Source organism: Macaca thibetana, chromosome 20 (assembly GCF_024542745.1).
Source record: "Macaca thibetana thibetana isolate TM-01 chromosome 20, ASM2454274v1, whole genome shotgun sequence".
Taxonomy (NCBI): Eukaryota; Metazoa; Chordata; class Mammalia; order Primates; family Cercopithecidae; genus Macaca; species Macaca thibetana.
The window spans coordinates 5,569,358-5,579,966 of record NC_065597.1 but is presented as its reverse complement, the minus strand read 5'-3'; the positions used below and the strand labels follow the sequence as shown (position 1 = coordinate 5,579,966).

The following is a 10,609-nucleotide window of genomic DNA, read 5'->3' as shown; positions in this document are numbered from 1 at the left end:
AGCACACTCCTCATCTACTAGATAACAATAGGGAGAAGAGTGAGGCAGGGTGACCAAGACAAAGAAATAAGGACCTGGCAAGTCTGGTTAGCAAAGGGTAAGATAAAGGGCATCAATGGACTTTAAATGACACAGAGGCCAAGAGAGATCAGCATGAGAAAAGGAGGTGGTAGGAAAAGAATCAACATTTTAAAGGATAGAGAATGTGTTTCTATTTTCCCCTAGCTTTTCTCATTCAAATCTCTTTTTTCAAGATCTTCCTTTCTATTCATCTTCTGTCGTTTATTCAGTGTTTTTCCCTCTTAAGGCCTCCCGGGCTACCACCTGCTGTCCTTGTTTCTCTACATATCATTTTTCACCATCCAGTCTTTTATCTCTTTTTCAGTTATTGCCTCAAGCCAATTTCCCAAATTGGATCTAGGGGCGTAGTTTCTCAACATCTCACTTGGGAGTGTCCAGGCAGGGGCCCAAGCTGGAGGCAGCCTGGAGTGAGGGGCATGGGCAGGAACTGTACACCTGCTTCAGTTCAGTGATTCTTGGATGCAAGTAGCCCCAGGGGCTGCAGGGAGGGTCCCTGGAGAGAGTTTCACTGTGCCAGTTTTAAATGCTGCCTAGGCCCTAGTGTTTTGGTCCCTCATACAATGACTGCAGACCCTGACACAGTTCCAAATATACTGAGTTGAATGAATATAATGTCAAAGGAAGAAGCAGCTGCTTTGGAAAAGGCATCGTGGCCTTGATGCCTGTCTCCAACTATGTGTAAACACTTACCTTCCTAGGTGATATTCCAAAGCTCAGTCCGTATTGTAAAAGTCTGAGATACAAGAATATATATTTTTAAGGTCCTTTAAGGTACTATGTAAATTTTTAGTAGAGTTTCATTTATTTTTAATAATTATTTTTATATTGCAAGTAGAAACGATTTTGCAGTTATGGTAAAGTATTAGTGTCTAGTGCTGTCAAAACAAAATATCACAGACTGGATGGTTTAAACAAGAGAAATGTATTTTCTTTAAATGCATTTAGAGGCACTCTCTGTATGTGCCTGCACCTAAGTTTTCTCTTATAAGTATACCAGTCATATTGGATTAGGGGCCACCTTAATGTCTTCGTTTTAATTTGATTATTTCAATAAAGACCCCATGTCCAGACAGTCATATTCTGAGGAAATGGGTGTTAGGATTTCAGCATCTGATATGTATATAGAAAATGTCAGACAGGTAATGTGCCAACATTGTAATAACGTTAGTGAGAGGCATGTCTCACACATGAGCGTTGAAATACAATCATCATGTTTATGTACAACAGAAGGATTACGTATTAATTTTTTGAGGGGGACACGATTCATTCCATAACAGGTAGTAATATAAAATTTTATTTTGAAAACACTTAAATAAACATTTTAGCTAAAAATTATTAAATAAACATTTTAACTAAAAATTATTAAGTAAATAATTAGTATTTATAAAACACTAAATAAGGATGAACTCTCCTCTAATATTTCAAGAATTATGTCAGGAATGCAGTAGAAAATAACTAATGAAAGTCTGGAACATGCAGATCCAGTGAAATTTCACTTTTAAAGTCATTTTAGTGCCTAAAATAATATGTGACACTCAATAAATAGTTGTTAAATAAACAAAGAAATCTCTTAGGGTGGGGTGAGAAGAAAATAGCGAGAAGAATGGTGAAGTTAGAAAGAAGTGTTCCTAAGCAACCAGAGAGAAAAAGTCAACTTCAACCAACATCCCCCAACTCACATTGTGGAGGAAATATACCATGTGCTCATTTGCTGTAAATCCCCTTTACCAAGATAGATGTTAGCAAAAAAGATATTTTAAAAAGATGTGTTTCTTGTCTGAAAGCTTTCCATTCTAGTAGAAGAGAAATAGACTCAAGTAAAGGTCTATACAGGGCTACTTTTATATATTTATCTCATTAAAATGTAAGATCTTTTCCTCCCAGAGACAGAGCCATTTCATGTGATTATTGTCTGTTTTAAACAGATGATCTGTCTAGGCACACTGTCTCACGCCTGTAATCTCAGCACTTTGGGAGGCCGAGGCAGGTGGATCACGAGGTCAGGAGTCTGAGACCAGCCTGACCAACATGGTGAAAGCCCGTCTCTACTAAAAATACAAAAATTAGCCGGGCGTGGTGGTACCTGCCTATAATCCCAGCTACTCAGGAGGCTGAGGCAAGACAATCATGTGAACCTGGGAGGCGGAGGTTGCAGTGAGCCGAAATTGTGCCACTGCACTCCAGCCTGGGTGACAGAGTGAGACTCCGTCTCAAAGCAAACAAACAAACAAACAAACAAACAAACATATGGTCAAAGATTTCCCTGCCTTGGTGAACTGCCTCTTACTTCCCTTTGACTCTTATGCTTCTTCCTCATGTAACTAGAGATTCCACCTCACGTCTGCATTCTTATCTGTCCACCGCCACCCACCCCCTGCCACTAAGCTTGGACTCCATAAAAACATATCTCTTATTGCTTCTTTGTAATTTATGCTCAATTAATATTCTCTCTCATATATGTAATATATATGATAGGATATATCATATATATGATTCACTTCTCAGTTTAACTGTTTCTCAAATTTTATTACTATCTATAAGTTTAGACAAATCTGGAATCTCTCACTTTCTATTTCCAAATCATATAAATAATCAGCAATTCAGTGGAGAGAGTTTAATAATGCAGTATATAAATAAATAAATATATTAAAGAAAATAAGAGCAACAGCTCATGGACCTAAATATTCTAGCTATTCATGTGGAAACAATGGAATTTAATAGCTAACAAGACAAATGAATTGGATTTCCAGCATAAAATAAAGAAAAATGTACAATTACAACAGGAAAAGTGGTGACACAAGCTAGGTATGTCACATTTTTAGTATTTTATGACCCAAATTATACAGCATCCCATTCAACTATTCATATTTTCTGTGATGTTAAACAGGAATTCTTGTATTTTGCTAGTACAAGCCTAAAGTACAATCAATCTTTTGAATAGCATCTATGTAATTATATTAAATAGTACATACATTATGTATATTACATCTATGTGATATATATTAAAATTCATATTGCAATGAAATCTACTCAATCTGGCAGTCAGTAAGAAAAAAATTATTGATGCACACAATAACACTGATGATTTTCAAGTGTATTATGCTAAGTGAAAGAAGGCAGACTAAAAGACAAACTTTACTGTGTGATTTCATTTATATGACTTTCTTGTAAGGACTAATCTGTATGGACAAAAAAAACTTTTATGTTTTCATGGGCTAAACATGGAAGGAGGGGTTGATTTAAAAAGGACCATGGTGGGGGATTATTTGAAATGATGGAAGTATTCTCTATTTTTATTGTGGTGATTTTTACACCACCGAAAGTTTGTCAAAACTCACAGAACAGTAAGCCAAAGACAGTGAATTTTACTGTGGTTATTATACCTCGACTAACCCGACAATAAAATTTAAGAACAAAAAAAGGCTGGCAAATTAGGGATAAAAACAAGCATTCCATATGTCAAAAGACATAAATGGGCATTTCATTTAAAAAAATTAAAATAAGAAATAAAAGTTATTCAACCTCATTAGTAATCAAATAAACTTAAAATTTTAAATGATAGTTTGATTTAGTTTACCATAAAATCTGGTTTATGCCCTGGAAAATATATTTTTATACATTTATAATAAGCATGCAATTTGTTAAAATGTTTAAATAAACCAATACAGCAATATGCATCGAAGTCCTAAATTATATATGTGTTTAGATCCAGCATATCCACTAGGGAAAAAGAAGCTTTAAATGTTCCAACATGTATTAATAAAGATATCAATTCTAACAGGAGAAATAGGGAACACATTGAAAGTCAAAAAAAGGGAAATGGACAAAAGTAATTAAATACTTTTATAAAGTAGAAGAGAATATGGACATCAAAATTAGAGTGTAGATATAGATTTTTTATTGACACAGAGTTTTTCAGGATACATTATCAGTAACATTTCAATAAACAAAATATATAATTTGTACCTGTCTTAGGCTAATCTTACATTGCTATAAAGCAATACCTGAGACTGGGGAATTAATAAAGAAAAGAGATTTAATTCATTCACAGTTATTCAGGCTGTACAGGAAGCATGATGCTAGTATCTGATTAGCTTTTATGGTGAGGGTTTCAGGGAGCTCTTATTCATAGAAGAAGGTGACAGGGAGCCAGCACATCACACGGTCAGAGAGAGAGACAGAGAGAAAGAGTAGGGGGATGTCCCAGACTTTTAAACAACCGGACCTCATGTGAACTAAGTGGGCAAGAACTCATTTATTACCAAGGGGATGATACCAAACCTTCCATAAGGGATTTGCTCCATGATCCAATCACCTCCCATCAGGCTCCACCTTCAACACTGGAAATCATATTGCAACATAAGATTTGGAGGAGAAAAATATCCAAACCATATCAGTAGCTTACAATCATTTTTCAGGCATATATTTTAAGTGTATGTAAAGATCTATCTATCTATCTATCTATCTATCTATCTATCTATCTATCTATCTTGATATAAATATAGATACATAACAATGATTTGTCCTTATTTATACCGCCATCTATATCTTCCTAGATACTTCCTATATATGTATCCTCAAAACAGTTGAAATAGTACATATCGTGTTATTTTCTTAATTTGACTTGCAATAAATTTCTGAGTAATTTCTTATAATTTTATTCTGTATGTAGGGTATAAAATTAGATCATGATGTTGAGGCTCAGTAAATAATACCCCAGAGTATGGTTTGTTGGCATGCTGAACACTTTGAATTAAAAAAAAATGGAAAGACTTTAGAAGCTGCCTTGAAACCAAATACCCTCCAATTTTCTCTTGTCTCACTACCCCCAGTTCTCTTTGGAATTTCCTTAACTGATTGAGGGAACTTCTTTCCAAAAGAAATACAATTGTCTCAAGACCTCCTCCCTAGGAATCTCATCAAATAAACAGGAAAGATTTAGCATCTGAGAAAAGATGAAAAGTTGTGACCATGCCCAGACAGACTTTTGATTTATTCTCTTGAGTGCAGCTATGAGAGATTATCTTAAGAAACTTTATCTGCATAATAAGACAGCCTCTGTTTGCAGTACAGTTCTGCCCCTCACCATCCTACTACTTGTTCCATTCAGCTTCGACAGAGAATCATTTAAAAACTATTGTCTGATCTTTGAGCTCATTCAATTTCTCTGAAAATAATACACTATTCCTCAAAATTGCCTATATCCCTCATTTTTTCTTTCCCTCATAAATAGTGCATTTAAGCCTAAACTATCTTGAGTGGGTTTTGTTTTGTTTTGTTTTTAGTATCATTAGGACTCCTGTGTCTATGTGCATGTTAATAAGTGTATACGGCTTTTCTGCTAATTTGTCTATTGTTAGTTGACTTCAGCAGACATTCAGAGGGCAGAAGTGAGACTTAGCACTTGCTCGTACACTAATATAGAATCGTAACTATATAAATAAAGTGAACAAAATATATCTAAAGGAGACCAGAATAAAATTCTCCAATTATTTTTTTCTAATTTACAGAATAAAAAAATTGGTCATATATCTCATTGTTGAAATGTAATATGTCAATACACACACACACACACACACACACACACACACACACACACCCCAGCATGATCTTTAGGGAAATAAAAACAATATGGTGAGTATATCTTTGCTAGAGTTTTATTTTATTATACATTGTGGATGTTTAATGCAGGTCACTGAATTTCGGAATCAAATCCTAAATAGCATGATTTAATACCCTGTGACCTCAGACAAGTTATAGATCATGCTTATTATTTATAAATTCTATTTGTCTACTCACTACTCATTACTGACATTTTTGTGGTCACTCATAGACGTGCATAGAGTGGTAAAAAAATATTGTGTTGCCTGATGCACATATTCACAGCTGAGATTGAACAAGGAGATGCTCTGCCTTATTGTTTCCACTATCAGAGTGTAAATAAGTGTTTTTTTCATGGTCTAGTTAGTGCCATAGTTTTCAAATTTTGTGCCTTTTTTTTTTTTTTTGTAATTTACCTGTTTAAAATGTTCCCCAAGAATAGTGCCAAAGCACTGTCTAGTATCCATACATGCAAGCTAAGATGGGTCTTACAGAGAAAATACATGTGTTAATTTTTTTTTTTTTTTTTTTTCCTGAGACAGAGTCTCACTCTGTTGCCCAGGCTGGAGTGCTGTGGGTGTGAGCTCGGCTTACTGCAACCTCCGCCTCCCTGGTTCAAACGATTCTCATGCTTCAACCTCTCGAGTAGCTGGGATTACAGGTACGCACCACAATGCCTCACTAATTTTGTGTATTTTTAGTAGAGACAGGGTTTCACCATGTTGGCCAGGCTGGTCTTGAACTCCTGATCTCAAGTGATCCACCCGCCTAAGCCTCCAAAACTGCTGGGATTACAGACGTGAGCCACCAGGCCTAGACAGGAATTGTTTTATTTACTCAACTCATAGGTATTAAGTGTTCGATACCGTTCTGTTAATAGATCATGACACAAGGGCAAGGTGTCACCCCTGTCTTTGACATTATTGTTAAAGGAAACAAAACAAAACAAATTAGGCAGATAATTATAGTGGTATGAATGAAACAAACAGTGCTAGTGATAAAAAATATATATATTTAAAGAGTAGCCAGGCATGGTGGCCCATGCCCATAATCCCAGCACTTTGGGAGGTTAAGGAAGGAGGACTACTTGAGACCAGGAGTTCAAGATGAGCCTGGGCAATATAGCAAGACTTTATCTTTATCCAAAAAAAAAAAAAAACAATTAGACGCAGTGGCACATGTTAGTAGCTCCAGCTACTCAGGAGGCTGAGGTGGGAGACTCACTTGAGCCCAGGAGTTAGAGGCTGCAGTGAGTTACGATTGTGCCACTGCACTCCAGCCTAGGTAATAGGGGAACACACTGTCCCCACTCCAAAAAAAAAAAAAAAATATATATATATATATATATATATATATACACACACACACATATATATATGTAGAGAGAGAGAGAGAGAAAGCCACATGAATAATAATACAATAATACAAAGGGGACATCATAAATATCCAGCATAGATAGAACCAGCCAATTTTAAGGATCTATCTTTCTCAAGATCTGTGATAGATTCTATACTTTATTGAAATTTGATCCACAGTGTTGGACGTGGGAGCTTGTGGGAGATGTTTGGGTCATGAATGGTTTGACACCATGCTTCCAGTAATGAGTGAGTTCTCACTTACTGGTTCTCCTGTGGGCTGATTGTTTAAAAGAGCCTAGCACCTCCTTCTTCTGTCTCATTCTTCCTTCCTCTCGCCATGTGATGCCTTTCTCCTTCTACCATAAGTGGAAGCTTTCTGAGGCCCTCAGCAGAAGCAGATGCTGATGCCGTTCTTCTTGTAAAGTCTACAAAACCTGGAGCCAAATAAAACTCTTTTCTTTATGAATTGCCCAGTCTCGGGTTCTCCTTTATAGCCACGTAAATGGAGTAAGACACTAGCCCAAAGGTCTATGAACTGACAAGGTTTGATATGTTCTAGGCTGAGAAAGGAGAATATCAAGCAGGAATCAAATAAAAAAGTGGAGGAGAAGCATGTAACAATGTCCAAGATTGGGTGAAAATAGACAACGCAGGTTCTTGTTGTTCTGGAATATATTCTGGCTAAATCTCTTCATGCAACTCATGAAGAAGAGAATAGAAAAAAAGTACTTCATAAAATCAGAAAAACATTTGCCTTAGCAAAGACACCCTAGGGAAACATTTGTTCCCTTTCTCCATGGTGTCAGAAATGTTGGGGAAAATACTCTTGAGAGATTCAAATCTAGTCTTCCCTATGGGAAAAACTTCATAAAAATAAATTGTTGTTTGTTTTAAGAGACCTCATCCCCATATTTCTCTCCATATCTCTGAAGGGCAATTTGTAATATGTCTTGCAGGCATTGCTATGGTAAATACACATTTTTTACTGAATACAAGAGTAAATTGATGCTTCTATTATCAGCAAGTGTTATGTTACTGGGGTAAGGGAGTGTTGGTGCTTTTTAAATTATTAACTTGGTTCTTATAGAGTCGGATATTGCTGCCCCAGACTTCTGATTGTTTTAATCTTTTCAATTGTATGTATTATTTTTTCAAGTGGGCTCCTTTCTCTCTGTATTTGACATGGAAAGTTCTTAAGGTGAGATCTTTGTAACTCAAATTAATAATTTTGAGAATAATTGGGGTTTGATGGTTAGATGAAATTTCATTGGAAAAAAATTTACTAAATCTAGAGAGAAAATTTTTGTTTTGTTTTGTTCTCAGTAATAAGCACCTTCCAACCATAAAATACAGTTAAAATTTTTAGTACTGTCTCATTGTTCATATTTTGGAAAGAAAGTCTGTGAAAAATACCCACGAAAATTTTAAGGTCAGCTATTCCCCACCTGGTTGAGTTATACCAATGTTTAGCTACCCAGTTTTATACTTAATAATCTGTAAGTGACTTTCAAGTCAGCTGTTATATACAGAAAAGAGTCTATATTCACATGGCTGTTAGGCACTCTGGGTGATACAAGCATCTGTTGGTTTCAATCTTATTTGAAATTGACCCCCCTCCCTCCCTGTCTCCCTTCCTTCTTTCTTACTTTCCTCCTTTCCTTCTTTCCTCCCTTCCTTCCTTCCTACCTTCCTTCCTTCCCTCCTTCCTTCCTTCCCTCCCTCCTTTCCCCCTTCCTTCCCTCCTTCCCTTCCTCCATTCTTCCTTTGTTCCTTCCTTCCTTCCCTCCCTCCCTTCCTCCATTCTTCCTTCCTTCCTTCCTTCTTTCCTTCTTTTCTTTCTTTCCTTCCTTCCTTCTTTCCTTCCTTTTCTTCCTTCTTCTCTCCCTCTTTGCCAATTTCTGAGTGCCCCCTCTCTGTTTCTCTGTAATAGTAGAAGAAACATGTAGATTTAGTTAGAAGAAGAAAAAGGAACACAGAATAAAGTTACTTCTACCTATGTGTGTGTTCATAAATCGTATCTCTTTTATAATACACACACAGGCACACATAGACATATATACAAATGGATGGACTTGGAAGACATTATGCTATGTGAAATAAGTGACAAGAAGAAAGACAAATACCACTTGATCTCACTTATATGTGGAATCTAAAAAAGTTGAACTCATAGAAGTGGCCAATAGTAGAATGAGGGTTACCAGAGGCTAGAGTGGAAATATAAAGAGAGAGGGAAGGGGGAGTGGTTGAAAGTTTCAGAGAGATGGGAGTAATCAGTTTTGAGATCTATCGCACAGCTGCATGCCTGTACTCAATAATAATGTATGCTACATTTCAAAATGACTGAGTAAATTTCAAACGTCTCACCATAAAAATATCATAGGTGAGTGAGGTGATGGTTATGTTAATTATGTTAATTAATGCCTTAATCATCCTACATTATATATGCATATCAAAACATCACAGTGTAACCCATAACTGTACACAATTATGTTTTGTCAATTAAAAATAATATTAATATTTTTAAAAGCTGTGAGTTTTGTAGGAGGAGGATCAGGTTGAGCAACTTCACATCAGAGAAGGTTTTACTAATTATGCCATTCTAGATGACCTTTTTTTGTTTTTTTTGAGACAGAGTCTGGCTCTGTCACCCAGGCTGGAGTGCAGTGGCGCGATCTTGGCTCACTGCAAGCTCCGCCTCCTGGATTCACGCCATTCTCCTGCCTCAGCCTCTCCAGCAGCTGGAGCTACAGGCGCCCGCCACGCCAGGCATATTTTTTGTATTTTTAGTAGAGACGGAGTTTCACTGTGTTAGCCAGGATGGCCTCGATCTCCTGACCTCACGATCCGCCCGCCTCGGCCTCCCAAAGTGCTGGGATGACAGGCGTGAGCCACCGCACCCGGCCTCTAGATGATCTTTTAGTAAAACTGAAGACAAGGCACTCCAGGTAGCAGGAAGCATAAGGGTATGGTGTGGTGGTCAAGTTCAAAGGCTTTGAAGAGACAGGACTCTTACGAGTCCCAGTTCTGCCATTATATGACAAAACGTATATCATTTCTCTATGTTTTCTCATCTGAAAATAAAAATAAAAGATAGATACAAGTATATATTGCAAAGTTATGAGATTTCTATTACCTGATTAACACCTATTTATCCTGAGCACTCAGCATAAACATCATTTATTCAAATAAATCTTCTTTGACCAAGCAAATCTAGGTTACAGTGCTCTGTTTTATGTTATCTATAAACTTTTTTGTCATAAAACTTTGCATGCTATCAATTATGCATTCATTGTCCTCTTTCCTAATGAAACAGTGAAGCACTATCAAGGAAGGTCCATACCTGTCTTCACATAGGATGCTGGGCCCTAGCATAGTGCCTGGCACTTGAATCATTTGTTGCAGACTGGCTATTTTCAGAGACCATTTGGTAGGCATGCCACATTGTCAGAAGAGGACGATAACTCCCTTTCAGGGAATGCTGGCCTGAAGTCTGGGATAAATCAGTCCAAAACATGAATACGACTTTTTCAGTGGAAGAGCAATAAAACATCATCTTATGGAAATTTCTA

The 10,609-nt window shown here is 36.7% G+C and overlaps 1 non-coding gene across 1 annotated transcript; it reads right to left on the bottom strand.

Moving 5' to 3' along the window:
- Window positions 1–1,210: 1,210 nt before the first annotated feature.
- On the bottom strand, window positions 1,211–1,314 carry LOC126945152 (small nucleolar RNA U13). The gene has a single exon (XR_007722325.1). It is a non-coding gene; the product is annotated as a small nucleolar RNA U13 (small nucleolar RNA).
- Window positions 1,315–10,609: the final 9,295 nt, after the last annotated feature.